This window comes from Peromyscus maniculatus, chromosome 8 (assembly GCF_049852395.1).
Source record: "Peromyscus maniculatus bairdii isolate BWxNUB_F1_BW_parent chromosome 8, HU_Pman_BW_mat_3.1, whole genome shotgun sequence".
Taxonomy (NCBI): domain Eukaryota; kingdom Metazoa; phylum Chordata; class Mammalia; order Rodentia; family Cricetidae; genus Peromyscus; species Peromyscus maniculatus.
Window position 1 is genome coordinate 12,422,711 of NC_134859.1, and position 22,680 is coordinate 12,445,390.

A 22,680-nucleotide genomic window follows, 5' to 3' on the forward strand; every position below is an offset into this window, starting at 1 on the left:
ACACCAACAGCACAGACCCTGAACACAACAATTAATAAATGGGACCTCTCGAAACTGAGAAGCTTTTGCAGGGCAAAAGACATAGTCAATAAGACAAAAAGACAGCCAACAGAATGGGAAAAGATCTTCACCAACCCCACATCTGACAGAGGATTGATCTCCACATCATATAAAAAAACTCAAGAAACTAGACATCAAAATACTGAACAGTCCAATTAAAAAATGGGCTAAAGAGCTAAACAGAGAATTCACAAAACAAGAACTACAAATGGCTGAAAGACATTTAAAGAAATGCTCAACATCCTTAATCATCAGAGAAATGCAAATCAAAACGACTCTGAGATACCACCTTACACGTGTCAGAATGGCTACAATCAAAAACACCAATGACAGTCAATGTTGGAGAAGATGTGGAGCAAAGGGAACACTCCTCCACTTTTGGTGGGAATGTAAACTTGTACAACCACTGTGGAAATCAGTATGGCGGTTTCTCAGAAAATTAGGAATCGAACTACCTCAAGACCCAGCCATCCCACTCTTGGGCATACACCCAAGGAATGCTGATTCATACCATAAAGATACATGCTCAGCTATGTTCATAGCAGCACTATTTGTAATAGCCAGAACCTGGAAACAACCTAGATGCCTGTCAATGGAAGAATGGATGAAAAAAAATGTGGTACATATACACAATGGTGTACTACACAGCAGAGAAAAACAATAAAAGCATGAAATTTGCAGGCAAATGGATGGAACTAGAAAAAATCATCCTGAGTGAGGTAACCCAAACCCAGAAAGACAGTCATGGTATGTACTCACTCATAAGTGGATTCTAGATATAAAATAAACAACAATCAGACCACAACCCATAGAACCATGGAGGCTATATATATAGGATGGAGGTGCCTAGGACGACTGTGCCTTAAAATAAATTTCGGTTTTACTCAATAATTGAAAAAAAAAATAGCCAAATGAATGGAAACACATGAACTATGAACCAAAGGCTGAGGAGCCCCCAGTTGGATCAGGACCTCTGAATAGGGGAGACAGCTGATTGACTTGAACAGTTTGGGAGGCAATTAGGCAGTGGGACCAAGTCTTGTGCTCATTGCATGAGTTGGCTGTTTGAAACCTGGAGCTTATGCAGGGACGCTTGGCTCAGTCTTGGAGGAAGGGACTGGACCTGCCTGGACTGAGTCTACCAGGTTGATCACAGTCCTCAGGGGAGGATTTGCCCTGGAGGAGGTGGGAATGGGGGGTGGGCTGTAGGTAAGACGAGGGTGTGGGAGGGGGGAGAATAGGGGAACCCGTGGCTGATATGTAGAACTGAATGGTATTGTAAAATAAAATAAATAAAATTTTAAAAAAATAAGTAAAAATAAAAAAAATACATTTCTAAATTTTAAAAACATATTTTACCTATGTTGTGCTAAGAATTTTTATTTCATTTGTACTATAATTATTTCATTTCTGTAAACAAACATTGGCTCCAATTTATATAAATGGTCCCTTTTTTTAGTTCTTTTTGAGACAGGGTTTCTCTGTGTAGGTCTGGTTGTGCTGGAACTCATTCTGTAGACCAGGATGACCTCAAACTCAAAGAATACACCTGCCTCTGACTCCTGAGTGCTAGGATTAAAGGCATGCACCAACAAGCTACATGGTACAGTTTAAAGAAGTAAGGTCATCTATATACATATTGTCAAACTTTCAAAATATTCTTCTCTTATATATTAGATTGCTGTGGGATAATGCTTTTATACACTGGTTTAATAAAACGCTCATTGTCCAGTAGCCAGACAGGAAGTATAGGCAAGAAAAGCAGACAAAGAGAATTCTGGAAAGAGGAAGGCTGATTCAGGAGACGCCAACATGCAGTCCAGGGAGCAGCATTTAATGGTATACAAGTAAAGGCTCAAAACAGGTGGGGACATATAGATTAGCAGAAATGGGCTGAGTTTAGTGTAAGAGCTAGTCAGTAGTTAGCCTGAGCCAATGGCCAAACAGTTTTAATTAATATAAGCCTCTGTGTGTTTATTTGGGTCTGAGCGAATGCAAGCCCAGGTGGAAAGGAGAAAACACCAGCTACATTACATCCTGGCAGTTTCCCCTCTCTGCACTCCCCTCTGTACCACCTATCACCACCCCTCTGTCCCAGAATCACTCCTCTGTTTCCCTTCAGAAAAGAGCTGACCTCCCAGGGATATCAATGGAATACAGCACAGCAACTTACAACAAGACTAGGAACAAACCCTCATATCAAGGCTGAACAAGGCAACCCAGTAGGAGGAAAAGGGTCCCAAGAGCAGGCAAAAGAGCCCTAGATAACCCCACTCCCACTGTTAGGAGTCCCACAAGAACACCAAGAAGCAGGCTGGGTGGTGGTGGCACACACATTTAATCCCAGCACTCAGGAGGCAAAGAAGGGCAAATCTCTGAGAGTTCGAGGCCAGCCTGTGCTACAGGGCTACAGAGTGAGTTCCAGGTCTTGAAAAACAAAAAACAAAAAAAAAAACTAAATTAAAGAAGAACATACATAAACAGTACCTAGCTCAGACCCATACAGCATCTGTGACTGTCCCTTCAGTCTCTGGGAGCTCCCACAAGCCCTGCTTAGTTGATTCTGTGGACTGAGTTCTCCTGGTGTCCTAACACCCTCTGGCTTCTACAATCCTTCCTCCCCCTCCAAGGGGTTCATAAATGGCTGAAAAACACTTGAAGAATTGTTCAGCATTCTAATCTATCACAGAAATTCAGATCAAAACTACTTTGTTATTCCATCTTATATCTGTTAGAATCGCTAAAATCGAAATTACAAGTGACTGCCCATGCTGGAGAAGATGTGGAACAAGGGGAATACTTTGTAATTGCTGGCAAGAGTACAATCTTCACAGCCACTGTGGAAATCAATATGGTGGCTTCTCAGAAAATTGGGAATCTATCTACCTCAAGACCCAGCTCTGCCACTCCTGGGCATATACCCAGAGGACCCTCCATCCCACCACAAGAACACTTGCTCAGCTATGTTGATTGTGGCTGATTAATACCATCCAGACATTGGAAACAGCCTAGATGTGCCTCAACCAAAGAATGGATAAAGAAAATGTGGCACATTACACAATGGAGTTGTACTCAGCAGTTCAAAAGAAAAAAAAAGACATCATGAAATTTGCAGGCATATGGATGGAACTAGAAAAAAATCATCCTGAATGAGGTAACCCAGAACCAGAAAGAAAAACATGGTATACACTCAATTATAAGTAGATATTAGCTATAAAGTAAAGGATACCCATGGCAAAATCCACAGACACAGAGAGGCTAAGTTACAATAAGGGCTCAAGGGGGGACTCATGGATCTCCCTGGGAGGGGGAAATAGAATAGACTTTGCAGGTGGACTGGGGGCTTGTGGGGATGAAGAGAGGAGGGTCAAGCCAGGGGTGGGGTGGAGAGAGAGTACACAGAGAGACGAATGGAATTGGGAGGGGGAGTCTATGGAATATGGAAACCTAGTGCAGTGGAAACTCCCTGGAGTCTATGAGGGTGACCCTAGCAAAGACTCCTAATAATGGGGGATATGAACCTGAACAGGTCATCTTCTGTAGTCAGGCAAGTCTTTCAGTGGGGAGACTGGGACACCAACCCAGTCACAAGGCCTTTGTCCTGCCTGAAAGGACAATGATTCTTAAAGTCCTCCAATCTTGGGAAACTCCTGTCCTCTTCTCCCATAGGCTAGGACTTGGCCCATCCCCAATTCCCCGTCCTACTGGTTAAGGACACAGAGCCTTATTACCTGATGAATAATTTGGGGCTTGAGATGGACCCTTAAATGGCCCTGTGTACAGACACATAGCAGACAGCCTGGATCTCTCCTGCTCTGGGCTAGGGAGAGAGGGGCTCAGTACCTCCTGCTGGTCTGAAACTGATGAACTCTGAGAGCACCACATATGAAAATGAGTGGTAACAACTTACTACTTACACAGGCAGCCTAGCTTTGTGAGGGAGGATAGTGCCCAGGACAGGACAAGAGAAGGGAAGAGGTGGCTGGAGATCGGGAGGTCTGGAGAGGAACAGGAGACAATGGCACCTGCTCAAATACAGTTACAGGGGACCACTGCAAAGCCAGGCCCCACCAGCTTGGTCAACACACATTGAGCTCTTCCTGCAGGCCCCGAGGTGCTTTGAGACAGGCAGTGGCTGGATGCTGGCCTCATTCTGGGGCCCTCAGGCCTGCTGAGTTGACCTAGGGTCTTTCTGTGTGAACCCTGACTCAGTGCAAGCGTGCAGGTCCAAAAAGTGGGGAGGTACAGGAGGCTCTGGAGGACCTCAAACCATCCCATCTGGTGACAAGGACCACTCAGGCTCATATGGATGCACGAAGTTTATTGGACACAGAGATACAGGGTCTTTTGGGCTTTGCCTCCTCCAGCCCATGGTCACCTGGGACACTGGTCCCTCCAGGTGGGTGAGCTTGGCTGAGAAGGAATCATACGATGTGGGGATATGGGACTGAGATCTGAGCTCACTACTACTTTTTCTCATCTTTCCACTCCTCAAAATTGTTATGAACATCATCGCCATCTTCTTCTTCTTCTTCTTCTTCTTCTTCTTCTTCTTCTTCTTCTTCTTCTTCTTCTTCTTCTTCTTCTTCTTCATCCTTTTTTTGTCTTTGCTATCTTCCTTCCCTTTGGCACTGCCAGGGATGGGCACTGGTTCTCCAGGACGCATCAGTGTGTTATCGGTCCATTTAAAGCCTATCCCTTGGAGGCAGATGTGTGAGTATACACCATTGATAGTCTGTAGATGTTTGTCTGGACCTCCACTCTCTGCAATTGGTCATTCTTTTTTTTTTTTTTTACCAAAGGAAAACTCAGTCCCCTTGTTGGTAATAAATGTCAGAGAGTTCATGCAGAGTCCCACACTACCAAGAACCTTTATTACATACTTGTCATCATTCATCAGAAACTCTTCAAAATGGCTTGATCGGCCTCCTTCAATATCACTCCATTGATTTTGAAACTGCAGCTGGATGCTGGAGAGAAATCAAGTCAGTACAACCTCAAGTATTCTTGTTCTTACTCATAACTGTACCCTGTCCTGGTTCCTGGTTCACAGTCCAGTCACCAGAAATGCCCAGCTCTGATATGGCAGCCTGAGGCCTTTCACCTTCTGCCTCTTCCACACACATCCCTTCTCATTGGTCTTCATAGGGCCTGGCTCAAGTCATGCTACTGTGCCTGGGTGGCTAGATCTACTACTGCAGATCATTCTGAGCCTGAATCTTTTGCAGGGTCTGCCAAAATCAGTTTCCCATCTGGAGCCTCCTCCTCTGTCTGACCCAAATGAGGCAGCATCCACAATGAGACCCCTCTGCTCAGGTCAGCAGACCTTACAGGCAGAGACCAGGGAGACAGGGTCATCTCTCCTAGTGTTGGCAGGAGGGAACAGGAGAGCCCTGGGAGCTGTCTACAGAGCAAAGAAGTTTTCTAAATTATTGCTAATGTGAACTTCCTTCTCTTGCAATATAAAATACATACCAAATCACACCACAGGTTAACACTCAGGAAGAATATCCAATTCAACTAGAAATTCAGAAAATCATGAGTAATTTCCATTGTAAGCAGATTTTGTGTTGCATGGTTTATTTGCCTATTTCTGACATTGATTTATGATTTATTCTCTCTCTCTCTCTCTCTCTCTCCCTCTCTCTCTCTCTCTCTGTGTGTGTGTGTGTGTGTGTGTGTGTGTGTGTGTGTGTGTGTGTGTGTGTGTGTGTGTGTGTGTGTGTCCCTCCATGCAGGCTCACATGTGCCAAGGCCTTCATGTAGGTGAGAGGAGAACCATTGGGATGTTGTTTTCTCCTTCCACTGTGTGGGTTCCATGGTTCAAACTCAGGTCAGATTTGCCAGCAATCACCTTTCCCTGCCAGTGCCATCTTGCCAGCTTTTACTTCTTTAGTGGTACTGGAGACCGAACCTAGGGTCACACATGTTCTAGGCCAGCCACTAAGCTATAGTACCATTTCCCCCAGCCATTCTTTCTTTCTTTTTTCTTGATTTGAAACAGGATCACACTCTGTGGCCAGGATTTGTTGAACTTCTTTCATGGTGGAAATCCTCCTGCCTCAGCCTCCTGAGTTATGACATTATTGACATGATCCACCTAGCTGGCCTCCAAACCTCTGTCTGCTTTTTATTATGAGACAGGGTTTACTAAGTTGACCAGGTTGACCCTGAGGGGCTCTGTAGCACAATTTGGCCTCACATTTGATATTCTTTAGCATCGGCATCCTGGGTAAATGAGATTATAGGATTGTACCACCAGGCCAGCCTCCAATATTGCATTAAAAGCATAGCCATAGACTCTCCACCAGTTGTGACAATGTGGATAGAGGAGTCTAAGCTTAACACCAGCCTGGGATCCGAATGAAACCCTGTTTCATAAAATTAATGGCTAAGACAAAACACAGTGGTATGTCTTGATTTCAACCTCCAATGCCACAAAAGTGGCAGGGGAAGAATAACCATGTTGTCTGTTCTGAATTGTTTGTGTAGGCCATGTATACATGTCTGTTTACCTGTGTTGTGGAGGTCAAAGTTAGGTGTTGGATATATTCCCTGATCACTGTCCGTGTGTGTGTGTGTGTGTGTGTGTGTGTGTGTGTGTGTGTGTGTTGTGGTGGTGGTGTGTGTGAAGTGGTGGTGTGTGGGTTGTGTGGTGGTGTGTGTGAAGTGCTGGTGTGTGGGTTGTGGTGGTGGTGTGTGTGTTGTGGTGGTGGTGTGTGGGTTGTGGTGGGGTGTGTGGTCTGGTGGTGTGTGTGGTGTGGTGATGGTGTGGTGTGTGGAGGTGGTGGTGGTGTGTGTGTTTGTGTCTGTCTGTCTGTCTGTCTGTCTGTGATGCATGTTTTGAGCATGCAGTGGCTTAGCAGGGTACTGGCTATCTTTCTCTCTGGCTATCTGTCTTACTGCTTGGAGACACACTCTCTCACTGAACGCAAGTTCAGTGTTACAGCTAGACTGGCTGCCCAAGAGCTCCTGAGATGTTCCTGTTGCTGCCCCAGTGCTTAACTCACAGTCCCCTCCATCTTGCCAGTCTACTCCTTCCTTTTACACGGATCCTGGGGATCCAACTCAGGTCTTCGTGTTTGCAGAGCAAATGTTCTTTCTTACTTTCTCTGCCATTTTCCCAGGTATGCCACCTTATTTTCCTAGGCAGAGTCTCCAAGTGACCCTGGAATTGCTTTTTGGGTAAGACTCTGGCCAGCCAAGTCAGCAGGATCTCCCTGTCTCTGCTCCCACAGCTTGAGGTTTACAGACTTGTGCTGCAGTTCTCAGCTTTCACACAGGTCCTGGGGACCCAAACTTCAGGCCTCGTACTTGAACAGCAAACATTTTTTCAGCTCAGCCTTCTCCCTGTCTCCCAACTTCGAATGTTTAAATGATGGAGACGAACTAAATAATACACAGGAGACACAGTAAAAGAACATCCATTGATCATCTGTGCTGTGGGATGTCTTTCCGTATGCTGTGAATATGTGTTGCTACCATTGGTTAATAAAGAGACTGTTTTGGCCTGTGGTAAGACAGGTTGTAGCCAGGCAGGAAATGCAAGCTGAGATACAGGGAGAAGAAAGTGAGGGGAGATGCTCCAAGCTACCAAGGGACTAAGAATTACCAGAACATACTAAAGACATGAGACTCAAGGCTATACATAGATGAACAGAAATAGATTGATTTAAGATTTAATAGCTATCTAGCAATAAACCTTAGCCATAGACCAAACAGTTTGTAAATAATATTAAGCCTCTGAATGATGATTATAATTACAGTTCCTGTAGGACCGGGCAGAACTGAGAAACTTCCATCTATACATCTGAAATTCTATTAACCTTGGGCACTGTGCTTGCATTTAACACGCTTGGCAACAGTAGCACAGGGCATTTGAGGCACTCTAGGTGCACAGCAGACCTCATGAGGCAGAAGCTGGTAAGGACAGTCAAGCTCTGGCCTGTCCCTAGGGAATGGCTGGCTTTCCTAGAGCAGAGCAAAGGTCCAGAGTAAGAGAGTGAACCTCACATCATTTCATGTCCTGTGAAGGCAGGGACGTTTCTCAGACCATGTAAGCAGTTCCTGTGACTGCCAAGGAGCACTAGGACCACCAGAACTATGTGGAGGAGGGACCCTTCAGCCTCTATGATCCTTTCTGAATCACAAAGTCGGACGTACCTCTCCACCTGCCTCCCTGAGGATTGTCTAGTCCTACCTGAGCCCGCACATTCCAGCTCTGAGTGGGCTAGCTCAGGTGAGGGTTCTAGACAAGCCACAGGAGCAGGCACAGCTGGGGAGTACTACAGGAAGCCAAGGAGGCAGAACCCTACTCACCCCTTGAGGCTTCTGGCCGCTGTATAGAAGATCCGGATGGACTTGATTTCCCCCTTCCCTTCATCAACAATGTAGAAATAGGTGCCGATATTATTGCCCAGTACATCTGGGGAAAGTGAGGCAAAAAACACTCAGGGCCACTCTCTCACTCGAGCCCCTTATGCATAGGACAGGACACAGGAGGTGAAGGCCACAAAGGAGGCTCAGGTACTCACTCTGGGCTCCGTAGGTGGCACCAACAAGGAGAGCCAAGGTCAGCAACAGCAGCATGGCTCCTGAGGGTTTGGGGCACAAGACTTCAAAAGGGCTCTGAGGAAAAGACACCAGATTTGGGATAACAACACACCAGATTGAGACAAGGGAACATTTGGGAACCCTCTTTTTCCACATCTCTGAAGGCTTCAGAAGAGCCCTGGGAGGGTTTCACCCACATGCCCACACTGCAACCCCCCAATGTTACGGTGCTTCCATTCCAACTCAGCTCTTAGCACGAGATCCCATGATGTCATATCATACTGGGCTCCCCAAAGTCTAAAGCTACTCCTGGAGAAACCCCACATTGCAAACCCCTCTATCTGTCCCTCATGGTTCAGTCTCTATCTGGCTCAACACATCCTCTGTTTCCCCTCTGGCTTCTCCTGCTCCACCTCCTTTCTTACCTGTGCTGTGTGGTCTGAGGCCCTTGGGTGGTTCCTTTATACCCTGACACCACTTAACTATAGTACCTGTGGGACCTCCACAGTCCCACCCTTGGCAAGGTTTCCTGCAAGAATATGTGTATATTTCCGGGACATCCTGGGACTCTATTTGTGTTCCTCATCTCTGCTTTTGAACAAATGAACCTCACAGTCCATGCTGTCCTCTGCAATTCTGTTGAATCCCACTAGGCCACAGAGGTTTCAGAACTGAAAGAGGGAGAATGTGGTCACACTGTTGATTTCTATAAATGCAGACCAAGCAGGTTCCTAAGGCCAAGAAATATGATTGTCCCCAGTACATGAGATGTGCAGAGTCCTGTGCATGTGTGAGGGGAAATCAGATGCATCCTGCTCATGGCTTGTCAGGGAAAAAGTGTCCAGGTCTGTACAGGCAGAATGTGCCACATAGTTCGCACCTCTCTTCCTTTTATGGCTTGTTACCTGAGATCTTTCAGAGTTTTCACTTAAAACACCTGTGTCATGCATATCCATTCCAGATACTGCTCATAGCAGCTCCCACCAACTGAGCAGACAGAGTTCTCAACATAGCCCTCAGTCCTCCAGGCAGTCCTGAGGCCTCACTACAGTGCCCATTTATAACCCAAGAAAAGGAGGTACCAAGTGGTTTAGCCCTGGTGTGTCAGCCTCTCCTTGGGACCCACAGATTCTTTCTGCCTCCACCCCTCTGGGACACATGCCTTATCCTCTAGTTCCCAGGAAGTCTGGTCCAGGTGGACAGTTATATCAGGTGGCCAACTCTACCCTAGCACTCATCCTTGCTTGATGTTTTGCAGGGTCTGTCCAGCTCACCGTTTCCCATCTGGGGCCTCTTCCCCTTTTACTCCGAGGAGTCAGCAGCCACATTGAGACCCCTCTGCTCAGGCAAATTGACCAGAGATGGACCTTGACCTCAGTGGGCGTTTTCTGGGACCAGCAAGACAGAAACTACTCTACTGGTGTTATCCAGTGGGAGTTGGAGGTCCCTGGCAGCTGTTGTACTAAGCAAAGAGGAGAAGTACCCTCTCCACATCTTCTAGACTATTCTTAACCCCAGATTTGTTGTTCTGACTTGCTAAGTTGCATCCCAAATGGGCCAGCCTCCAAGAAAATGTAGAAAGGATAGCCAATTCAATTTGAGTTTTAGATAACCAATGCATAATATTTTTGTGGATGTATAACCCAAGCATTTACCTATTTATTTACTTGTTGCACATTGTTTATTGAATGGGGAGTACTTTGTGCCATGGCATGCCTGCATAGGTCAGAGAACATTTTGTTGAAGTCATTTCTCTCTTTCCTTGGGTAAGCTCAGGGACCAACCTCAGACTGCCAAGCCTGGCAGCAAGACCCTTATCTGCAGAGCCACTCCAGGCCATCAACTACTTATTTTGAAGTTCAGAGAGTTGAATGGAGCCTGACATAGGATATTTGTCTGTCTGTCTGTCTTTCAAACTGTCTTTCATTGTCTTTCAGTCTATCTATCTATCTATCTATCTATCTATCTATCTATCTATCTATCTATCTACCTACCTACCTACCTACCTATCTATGTACCTACTTAACTTGTTTTTTAAACAGGATCTCACAGATTGAGATTAAACAGATTGGCCTTGAATTTCTTCATGGTGGAAACCTTCCTGCCTCAGCCTCCTGAGGGCTGACATTATGGGCATGAGCCTCCATGCCAGGCTCAACCCACTTTTGGCTTTATATTTTGAGAAAAGAGTTCCACTAAGTTGTCCAAGCTGACCTTGAAGTGACTCTGTAGCCAGATTGGCCTGGATTTGTTATCCTCCTGTACCAACCTCCTGGGATTACAGGACTGCAACACAAACCAGGCTCCAAACATTTCATTTTAAAGTATAACTATAGCTGAGTGTGGTGTTGCCTGCCTGTAATCTCCAGCAGTTGTGTGCATGAGATGGAACAATCCAGGCTGAGGGCTAGCCTGGGTTACATAGTGAGACTTGTAGATATAGCACAAAATTAAAATATGCCTCTGTTCTCATTACTGAAGTGTGTGTATGCATGCATGCTTTTGAGCATGTTTGGGAGCACCTGCATGGTACATATGCATATCACTGTGCAGAGGTCAGAGCAGGACACAGAGTTTCTTCTTTTATCTCTGTCTACCTTAGTGCCTGGTGACATTTCTCTCACTGGCCTTCCAGTTTTTCCCCTGGGCTGGCCGGCTGGCCAAAGGGCTCTTGCTATCTGTCTGTCTCTTTGACTACCATGTCCCATGCTGAGGGTGTAGACACTCAGAGCCATTCAGAAATTTTTTTAACCTGAGTACTGGGTGTCCCAACTCAGGTCCTCGGGATTGTGGAGGAAGTGCTCTTACTCATGGGGCCTTCTTACCAGCTCCCCAACCTTGTTCTTTGAGGCAGGGTCACTGAACCTGATGCTTTGTATTTGGGCTAGAATTATGTGGGTGCCGGGAATCCAAACTTGGGACCGTACACTGCCCAACAAGCATGTTTACTCACTGAACTATCTCCTCAGTACCCCAATATTCAGATTTTAAAGGATAAGGATATGCTAAACACTGTACATGCAAGATACCTTTCAAGAGTGCTCATTGTTTGTCTGCAATTTGACTAACCTGGGGGACTGTGCTTGTACTTGCCAAACTTGGCATTAGTAACCCAAAATCCCAAAATCCTTAGGGTGCTGTAGGAGAAAGGCAGAGCCCTAGAGGTAGACACTGATGAGGACAGTCAAAATCTGGCCTGTCCCAAGAGACTGGTTGGCCTTCTGGAGCAGAGCAAAGGTCCAGAGAAGGGGTCTGCATGCCTGGGGTCTGCAAAGCTCTCAGCTCACATGAGCAGTTTCTGTCACTACCAAGAAGTCCTAAGGCCACCAGACTTAACTGGAAGAGAAACCTTCCAGCTTCCATGATCACTTCTGATCCTGAAGTCCCTCCCCATGTCCCTCACTGATGAGGGGTTGTAGCCCTTCCCAAGCCTGGGCATTCCAACCCTGAGTGGGTTAGCTCAGACCAAAGTGAAGAGCAATAGACATAGGTGAGGAAAATCAGTGAATCTGCTAAGTAGATAAGCCACAGGAGGTGGGCACAGCCAGGGCATGCTAAGACAGCCCAGGAGCCTTAACCCTCCTCACCCCTGATGATGTCCTGGATTTCCACCCTGCTCGAATCTCTGATTGCCTTGTGTCTCTGAAGAATGGGAGACAAAATGGAAGGCATTGAGAGAGAGCTCAGAGCTAATTCCTTAACTCCAGAGTTGACCAGGTAGCTGTGTGGAGGCCTGTGGATTGTGGAGACAATGAAAAAGTTAGAACAGAGTCGAGGGAATGGCCAGTCAATGCCGGACAGTGCCTGAGTTTATTTCACAGGCAGTTTATATGTAAACTTGAAGGGCAGAAGTAGAACAGTGCATAGCACAGGAATTCACCCATGTCGACCCTGTCCTTGGGTCAAGGAGCAGGCCATTTCATTTTCTATCTTGATGTACCTCCCAGCTGGATGTCAGCAGCCTGAGGTCAGCAGCAGCCTGTGTCTAACTAGACCGTGTGTTCCTTCCCATGGGCTAGTCAGGACTTTCTCACAGCCCTGGAACAAGCAAGCCTGAACACTATTGACTCAGAATAGACTTCAGATTCAAATGGGAAACTGAGTCACTGTGGGCTCCCACAATTCCTCTTTTTTTAATATTTGAATTGAAGCAGTAGTAGTCTAGATTGTATATCCTTTTTTTATTGATGACATAGGCTGATTTTCCATTAGATGAGCCATTAGTAAAAATCAAAGCAGCATCTTTTATTGGAATTTCTATTATTATTTTAGGAAAATTTAAAGAATGATCCATGCAAAGTGTAATAATTTACCAGCAGGAAAAGGATTATCAATTTGACCTAAAACTTGAACAAAAGCAATTGCTCAAGAATCATTATTTTGAAATAGCCAATCAATTTGTTGTTGAGTGAATGGCATATTAATAATCTCAGGCTCTTTGCCAAAATATTTTTTAGATTTAATTTGACTCTTTATATTAGACATGTTACATGTTCTTAATATGAATTTAACATTTTAACTGATGAAAGAGGAAGATGTAACCATAAAGGAGGACTGTTTTGTCATAATATTGCTGTAGGAGTAAGTCTAGTGGGCAGGATATATGTTTGTCCAGGTTGATCCTAATCAATGTAATGTATTTGTTGATACTGAATAGCATTTTCAACCTGTGAAAGAACGTGTCTTTTTTTTTTTTTAGTTAATTGTCTAGGCGAATTAGCATCATTATCTCCTTTCAAAATATCATTTAAAGGTTCTAAATCATCAGTAGATAATTTTTAAATAAGATTGCAATCCTTGTTCCACATCTAGTATCCTCCTATGAGTGAGTACATACCATATTTGTCTTTCTGAGTCTGGGTTACCTCACTCAGGATGATTTTTTTCTAGATCCATCCATTTGCCTGCAAACCTCATGATGTCGTTGTTTTTCTCTGCTGAGTAGTAGTCCATTGTGTATATGTGCCACAATTTATTTATCCATTCTTCGGTTGAAGGGCATCTAGGTTGTTTCCAGGTTTTGGCTATTACAAGCAATGCTGATATGAACATAGCTGAGCAAGTGCTCTTGTGGTATGATTGAGCATTCCTTGGGTATATGCCCAAGAGTGGTATAGCTAGATCTTGGGGGAGATTGATTCCCAATTTTCTAAGAAAGCCCCATATTGATTTCCTAAGTGGTTTACAAGCTTGCATTCCCACCAGCAGTGGAGAAGAGTTCCCCTAGTTCCACATCCTCTCCAGCATAAAGTGTCTTCAGTGTTTTTGATCTTAGCCATTCTGACAGGCATAAGGTGGTATCTCAGAGTTGTTTTGATTTGCATTTCCCTGATGATTAGGGATGTTGAGCAATTCCTTAAGTGTCTTTCAGCCATTTGAGTTTCCTCTGTTGAGAATTCTCTGATTAGTTCTATAGCCCATTTCTTACTTGGACTGTTGGTCATTTTGATGTCTAATTTCTTGAGTTCCTTATATATTCTAGATATCAGTCCTCACATCACCAGTGAAGCTACCAGGAAAACAGGACCCCAAGAAAGACACAAGGATCGCCCAGTGATGGAGAAATGACTGAGATCTACATGAACAACCTGGACATGAGTGGGAGCAATGAAGGGCGAGGGTCGAGGGAAAGACAGCGGGAGATCCCAGCTGGATCAAGAACAGAGAGGGAGAACAAGGAATAGGAGACCATGGTAAATGAAGACCACATGAGAAAAGGAAGAAGCAAAGTGCTAGAGAGGCCCACAGAAATCCACAAAGATACCCCCACAAAAGACTACTGGCAAGGGTCGAGAGACAGCCGGGACTCACCTACTCTGGTGATGGGATGGCCAAACACTCTTAAGTTGTGCTAGAAACCCCATCCAAGGTCTGAGGAATCAGGATGCAGGCGTCCATGGCTAGGCCCCGGGTGGAGCGCCGGGAGTCTAATTAGCGAGAAAGAGGAGGGTTTATATGAGCAAGAATCGTTGAAACCAAGGTTGGATAAAGCACAGGGACAAATAACCAAACGAATGGAAACACATGAACTATGAACCAAAGGCTGAAGTGCCGCCAGCTGGATCGGGCCCTCTGAATAGGTGTGACAGTTGATTGGCTTGATCAGTTTGCGAGGCCACTAGGCAGTGGAACCAAGTCCTGTGCTCATTGCATGAGTTGGCTGTTTGAAACCTGGAGCTTATGCAGGGACCCTTGGCTCAGTCTGGGAGGAAGGGACAGGACCTGCCTGGACTGAGTCTACCAGGTTGATCACAGTCCTCGGGGGAGGATTTGCCCTGGAGGAGGTGGGAACGGGGGGTGGGCTGGGGGTAAGAGAAGGGGGTGGGAGGGAGGAGAATAGGGGAACCCGTGGCTGATATGTAGAACTGAATTGTATTGTAAAATAAAATAAATAAAATTTAAAAAAAATAAAAATAAAAAAATAAAATTCATTTCTATTTTTTAAAAACGTATTTTACCTATCTTGTGCTAAGAACTTTTATTTCATTTGTACTATAATTATTTCATTTCTGTAAACAAACATTGGCTCCAATTTATATAAATAGTACTATTTTTTAGTTCTTTTTGAGACAGGGTTTCTCTGTGTAGGTCTGGTTGTGCTGGAACTCATTCTGTAGACCTGGCTGACCTCAAACTCACAGAATACACCTGCCTCTGCATCCTGAGTGCTAGGATTAAAGGTATGCACCATTACCAACAAGTTACATGGTACAATTTAAGTAAGTAAGATCATCTATATACATATTGTCAAGCTTTCAAAACCTTCTTCTCTTATATATTAAATTGCTGTGGGATAATGCTTTTGTACACTGGTTTAATAAAATGCTGACTGTTCAGTAGCCAGACAGGAAGTATAGGCAAAAAAAAAGCAGACAAGGAGAATTTTGGGAAGAGGAAGGCTGATTCAGGAGACGCCAACATGCAGTCCAGGGAGCAGCATGTAATGGTATACAAGTAAAGGCTCCAAACAGGTGGTGACATATAGATTAACAGAAATGGGCTGAGTTTAAGTGTAAGAGCTAGTCAGTAGTTAGCCTGAGCCAGTGGCCAAACAGTTTTAATTAATATAAGCCTCTGTGTATTTATTTCGGTCTGAGCGTATGTAGGCCCAGGTGGAATGGAGAAAACACCAGCTACATTACATCCTGGCAGTTTCCCCTCTCTCCACTCCCCTCTGTACCACCTACCACCACCCCTCTGTCACAGAATCACTCTTCTGTTTCCCTTCAGAAAAGAGCTGACCTCCCGGGGATATCAATGGAATACAACACAGCAACTTACAACAAGACTAGGAACAAACCCTCATATCAAGGCTGAACAAGGCAACTCAGTAGGAGGAAAAGGGTCCCAAGAGCAGGCAAAAGAGCCCTAGATAACCCCACTCCCACTGTTAGGAGTCCCACAAGAACACCAAGAAGCAGGCTGAGTGGTGGTGGCACACACATTTAATTCAGCACTCAGGAGGCGAAGAAGGGCAAATCTCTGGGAGTTCGAGGCCAGCCTGTGCTACAGGGCTACAGAGTGAGTTCCAGGTCTTGAAAAACCAAAAAACAAAAAACAAAAAAACCAAAACTAAATTAAAGAAGAACATACATAAAGAGTACCTAGCTCAGACAAAAACAGCATCTCTGACTGTCCCTTCAGTCTCTGGGAGCTCCCACAAGCCCTGCTTAGTTAATTCTGTAGACTGTGTTCTCCTGGTGTCCTAACACCCTCTGGCTTCTACAATCCTTCCTCCCCCTCCATGGGGTTCATAAATGGCTGAAAAACACTTGAAGAATTGTTCAGCATCCTAAGCTATCACAGAAATTCAGATCAAAACTACTTTGTTATTCCGTCTTATATCTGTTAGAATCGCTAAAATCAAAATTACAAGTGACTGCCCATGCTGGAGAAGATGTGGAACAAGGGGAATACTTTGTCATTGCTGGCAAGAGTGCAATCTTCACAACCTCTGTGGAAATCAATATGGTGGTTTCTCAGAAAATTGGGAATCGATCTACCTCAATACTCAGCTCTGCCACTCCTGGGCATATACCCAGAGGACCCTCCATCCTACCGCAAGGACACTTGCTCAGCTATGTTCATTGTGGCTTGATTAATACCATCCAGACATTGGAAACAACCTAGATGTGCCTCAACCAAAGAATGGATAAAGAAAATGTGGCACATTACACAATGGAGTTGTACTCAGCAGTTCAAAAGAAAAAAAAAAAGACATCATGAAATTTGCAGGCATATGGATGGAACTAGAAAAAAATCATCCTGAATGGAGTAACCCAGAACCAGAAAGAAAAACATGGTATACACTCAATTATAAGTAGATATTAGCTATAAAGTAAAGGATACCCATGGCAAAATCCACAGACACAGAGAGGCTAAGTTACAATAAGGGCTCAAGGGGGGACTCGTGGATCTCCCTGGGAGGGGGAAATAGAATAGGCTTTGCAGGTGGACTGGGGGCTTGTGGGGATGAAGAGAGGAGGGTCAAGCCAGGGGTGGGGTGGAGGGAGAGAGTACACAGAGAGATGACTGGAATTGGGAGGGGGAGTCTATGGAATATGGAAACCTAGTGCAGTGGAAACTCCCTGGAGTCTCTGAGGGTGACCCTAGCAAAGACTCCTATTAATGGGGGATATGAACCTGAACAGGTCATCTTCTGTAGTCAGGCAAGTCTTTCAGTGGGGAGACTGGGACACCAACCCAGCCACAAGGCCTTTGTCCTGCCTGTAAGGACAATGGTTCTTAAAGTCCTCCAATCTTTGGAAACTCCTGTCTTCTTCTCCCATAGGCTAGGACTTGGCTCATCCCCAATTCCCTGTCCTACTGGTTTAGGACACAGAGCCTTATTAACTGATGAATAATTTGGGGCTGAGATGGACCCTTAAATGGCCCTGGGTACAGTCACAGAGCAGACAGCCTGGATCTCTCCTGCTCCGGGCTAGGGAGAGAGGGGCTCAGTACCTCCTACTGGTCTGAAACTGATGAACTCTGAGAGCACCACATATGAAAATGAATGGTAACAACTTACTACTTACACAGGAAGCCTAGCTTTGTGAGGGAGGATAGTGCCCAGGACAGGACAAGTGGAGGAAGAGGTGCCTGGAGATCGGGAGGTCTGGAGAGGAACAGGAGACAATGGCACCTGCTCAAATACAGTTACAGGGGACCACTGCAAAGCCAGGCCCCACCAGCTTGGTCAACACACATTGAGCTCTTCCTGCAGGCCCCGAGGTGCTTTGAGACAGGCAGTGGCTGGATGCTGGCCTCATTCTGGGGCCCTCAGGCCTGCTGAGTTGACCTAGGGTCTTTCTGTGTGAACCCTGACTCAGTGCAAGGGTACAGGTCCAAAAAGTGGGGAGGTACAGGAGGCTCTGGGGGCCTCAAACCATCCCATCTGGTGACAAGGACCACTCAGGCTCATATGGATGCACGAAGTTTATTGGACACAGAGATACAGGGTCTTTTGTGTTTTGCCTCCTCCAGCCCAGGGTCACCTGGGACACTGGTCCCTCCAGGTGGGTGAGCTTGGCTGAGAAGGGTCATACGATGTGGGGATATGGGACTGAGATCTGAGCTCACTACTACTTTTTTTCATCTTTCCACTCCTCAAAATTGTTATGAACATCATCGACATCATCATCATCTTCTTCTTCTTCTTCTTCTTCTTCTTCTTCTTCTTCTTCTTCTTCTTCTTCTTCTTCTTCTTCTCCTCCTCCTCCTCCTCCTCCTCCTCCTCCTCCTCCTCCTCCTCCTTCTTCTTCTTCTTCATCCTTTTTTTGTCTTTGCTATCTTCCTTCCCTTTGGTAGTGCCAGGGATGTTCTTTCTTACTTTCTCTGCCATTTTTCCAGGTATGCCACCTTATTTTTCCTGGGAAAAGTCTCCAAGTGACCCTGGAATTGCATTTTCGGTAAGACTCTGGCCTGCCAAGTCAGCAGGATCTCCCTGTCTCTGCTCCCACAACTTGAGGTTTACAGACTTGTGCTGCAGTTCTCAGCTTTCACACAGGTCCTGGGGACCCAAACTTCAGGCCTCGTACTAGAACAGCAAACATTTTTTCTGCTCAGCTTTCTCCCTGTCTCCCAACTTCGAATGTTTAAAGGATTAAGATGTATGGTGGTATTTTGTTTGTACTGAAATGTGATTTTAATTGTATGTTAATAAATAAAATTGCCCGGGGGTCAGAGCTTTTAGAGCCATAGCAACTTGTTAGAAAAGCTAGGTAGGTCTCTGTGTGTTCAGGGATACAGCCAGTATTGGAGACATATGCCTTTAAGACCTGGAGGGCAGTACTTACAGGCAGTGACGAGGCAGTCATGTGTTTGGGTTTACAACCAATGAGAAGGCAAAACAGAAAGACTATTTAAAGACATACACACAGGAAGTAGCTCTCTTTAGGGGAAGCTAGGAGCACTGCAGGAGGTAAGATTTTAGCTCTGAGCTCTGACTTCTCGGCTTTCTCTTTTACATTGGTTCTGTGTTTCTTATTTTATTAAGACAGTTGGTTACATCTACCTCTGGCCCCCAATGTGACAAGAATCCATTAAAAACCACTTGGGGCCAGCTCCCTAGTCTGAGCAGCCGGCTCCCTAGCCCGAGCAGCTGGCTCCCTAGCCCCGGCCCAGGTCTGCTTGGCCTCAGGCCGGACTAACCAAGAACTGCTTGCTTAAAACTGGTGCTACATACAACTCAGGCCTGCCCTGCCAAACAGGGCCCCTGCCTGTAAAGCCAAGCCTTGACTCGGCTCAAGAGGGAACAAGTGGCTGGATTTAAACTTTAGCCGGCTACGCTTTCGCTTTCGCTTTCTCTCTCTCTCTCTCTCTCTCTCTCTCTCTCTCTCTCTCTCTCTCTCTCTCTGGATTCACACCTAGGACACTAGGTGGCTGTTTTGAAATTCGCTCAGATTTCTACTGTTCTATGCAGATTTGGTAAGTCACAACATATCAGATATTTTAAAGGAAACTATTTAAAAGAGAAATTTTTTACACATTAAAAAAATGGGTTTATGTGTACATTGGAAGAATGGGTTTTGTTTGAAATTTTAGGCAGTCTGACAATGGAACAACTATATGAGAAGATTAGTATTATTGGAATTATGCAGTTTATCACTATGCTTATCCTCATTTTACTATTTAAAAAGATAGTCGATTTAATGCCAGGATGACAGCTTTAGAAAAACTTGTTAAACCTGTAAAAATTCAGACAGAAGAAATTAACAGTGAAGTTGTTTCAAGTTTGGATCATAAGGTTACAGAAAGAAAGCCTGTTTTCACACAGTTACCCTTAATTTATCCTTTAACCATACAGCAGTTGCCTGATCAAATGATTACACAAAATATTTGGGCTCCAATTGAAATGTTGGATTTATAAAGGTTTAAGGAGGCAATAGTATCTTATGGCTGCATTCCACATATGTAAAGCAAATGTTAAACTCTTGGTCAACATATAATAGGATTGTACCACAGGACTGGCGGGAGCTGGCACAAGCTGTTCTTGAACCCAGCCAGAGGCTGCAATTTTTAACTTGGTTTAAGGATGAAGCTAAAAACATAGAAAAACAATGGAAGGATAAAGGAATACAAGTTTGCCAGGATCAGCTTATTGGAGAAGGCCAATATGCTGCAGTACAAGCACAATATTTATATGATGTCCAAACCCTAATTTTATATCGAACTGCAGCCTTGAATGCATGGGACAGAGTTGAGGAACCAGGAAAAAAACCTGAGTCATTTACAAAGGTTATGCAAGGCCCAAAAGAATCTTTCACAGATTTTTTACAAAGACTGGCTTCAGCAGTAAAGAGAATGGTCTCAGATTCAGAAGCTAGTAAGGCAATAATTGAATCTTTGGCCTTTGAGAATGCAAATGCAACATGCAAAAGAATAATCAGGCCGTTAAAGGCAAGATCTGGACCTTTGGAAGTTTGGATTAGAGACACAATTAATGGTGAGGCTCATGAGTATGTGGGTAGGAGAAGCAATTTCAAAAGGTTTGAGGGGTGTTAGATGTTTTGGATGTGGAAAGCAAGGACATTTGAAAAGGGACTGTTACCAGGTCATTCCTAGAAACAATGTTTCTTCAAGGAACAAGGGCAACAGAATGCCCATTCCTTCTGGAGTATGCAGAAGGTGTGGTAAGGGAAAACACTGGACCAATGAATGTAGATCAACAAAGGACAGACAGGGTAATCCTTTGCCTCAGTTTTTGGGAAACTCCCGGAGGGGCCTCATGCAGGCCCCCATAGCAAATCCAGTTCAAACCTTTCCTGCAGCTGTAGAGGAAACCCCTGCTCAGAGCGATTAAATAAGCAAATGCCTATTGGAATAGATCATGCTGATCAGGATGATGAAACAGAGAGAATAGAAAATTCAGGAGAAAACATAAAGAAAAATTTTTGGCAAACTTCAATTAATGAATAGACACCAAAATTAACGATAAAAATAAATGGTGTTTTGTTGTCTGGTCTGGAAGACACAGGTGTGGATGTTACCATAATTGCACCAGAATTTTGGCATCCAACTTGGCCTCTTCAGGAGGTAAACGTTCAACTGTTAGGAATTGGGACATTATCTCAGGTGAAACAGAATGCAAGATGGCTGGAATGTATAGGTCCAGAAGGACAGAGAGGAAAATTAAAACCATATGTGGCTAACATAGCTATGAACCTGTGGGGTCGAGACTTGTTGCAACAATGAAATATTCAGATTAACATCCCTCCAATCTCAGAAACAGATCATAAACTAGCACATGTTTCTGAGAGAAATATTAGAAGGCATTATTTTGAGTGGTCACCAGCCATCCATATTATACAAGAACAGGGCACAACAACTGATGACCTTCCAAAGACACCAACAGCTCTACCTTTAAAATGGTTAACATACAAGCCTGTATGGGTTCAGCAATGGCCTTTAACAACAGAGAAACTCCAGGCTTTAGAAGAGCTGGTAGAAGAACAGTTAAATGCTCAGCATATTGAAGAATCAACCAGCCCTTGGAATTCTCCTGTATTTGTTATTAAAAAGAAATCTGGTAAATGGAGAATGGTAACAGACCTTAGAGCAATTAACAAAGTAATTCAGCCAATGGGTTCTCTACAATTTGGAAATCCTTTGCCTACTCTGTTACCAAAAGGATGGCCTCTCATAGTTATTGATTTAAAAGACTGTTTCTTTTCTATACCCTTACAAGAAAAAGACAGAGAAAGATTTGCTTTCACAGTGCCTACTTATAATAATTCTCAACAGGTTAAAAGATTTCAATGGAGGGTCCTCCACAGGGAATGTTGAATAGCCCAACTCTGTGCCAATATTTTGTACAACAGCCATTGGAAGTGATACTTAAAAAATTTCCTAAATCTATAATTTATCATTATATGGATGATATTTTACTAGGTGACTCAAATGCAGGTACTTTAGAAGGATGATTGAAGAAGTAAAGAAAATATTGCCTTGCTGGGGATTACAAATTGCTCCTGAAAAGATACAAAGAGGAGACTCTATTAATTATTTAGGATATAAAATAGAGCTACAAAAAATTAGACCCCAAAAGGTGCAAATTAGGAGAGATACACTACAGACTCTTAATGACTTTCAAAGATTATTTGGAGATATTTCTCATCTACGAACTATTGTTGGGGTAAAAAAATGATGAACTGACTAATTTGTTTAAAACCTTAGAAGGTGACAAGGACTTAAATAGTCCAAGAGAATTATCACCTGAAGCTGAGAAAGAATTGGCATGGTAGAAAAGAAAGTATATGAAGGGCACGTGGATCGTACAGATCCAAAGCTGGATTGCATTTTGGTTATTTTACCTTCTAGGCATTCTCCTACTGGAATATTAATGCAGAGGGAAGGTATTATATTGGAATGGATATTTTTACCAAATAAACCAAATAAAAAATTTAAAACTTATGAGGAAAAAATCTCTGACTTGATTTGGAAAGGAGAATTGAGACTTCGTCAATTAGCAGGAATAGACCGAGCAGAAATTGTTGTACCTTTAACTAAGGAGGACATTGAGAAATTATGGACAGAAAGTGAACCTTGGCAAAGAGCTTGCAGTAA

At 44.3% G+C, this 22,680-nt stretch overlaps 1 protein-coding gene and 1 long non-coding RNA gene across 3 annotated transcripts in view; one reads left to right on the top strand and one right to left on the bottom strand.

Annotated features, from left to right (window-relative positions):
* Nucleotides 1-22,680, top strand: part of LOC121826426 (prostatic spermine-binding protein-like) — a 69,909-nt gene that overhangs the window by 34,031 nt on the left and 13,198 nt on the right. The gene's annotated exons all lie outside the window — the stretch shown is intronic.
* Nucleotides 4,365-14,384, bottom strand: LOC143274536 (uncharacterized). 2 transcript variants are annotated; one of them, XR_013053174.1, is made up of 5 exons: nucleotides 12,201-14,384; nucleotides 8,595-8,688; nucleotides 8,380-8,485; nucleotides 7,071-7,228; nucleotides 4,365-5,030 (listed from the first exon to the last, which is right to left on the bottom strand). It is a non-coding gene; the product is annotated as an uncharacterized LOC143274536 (long non-coding RNA). The 2 variants fall into 2 exon arrangements; XR_013053173.1 differs by lacking the exon at nucleotides 7,071-7,228 and having other exon boundaries at nucleotides 12,201-14,351.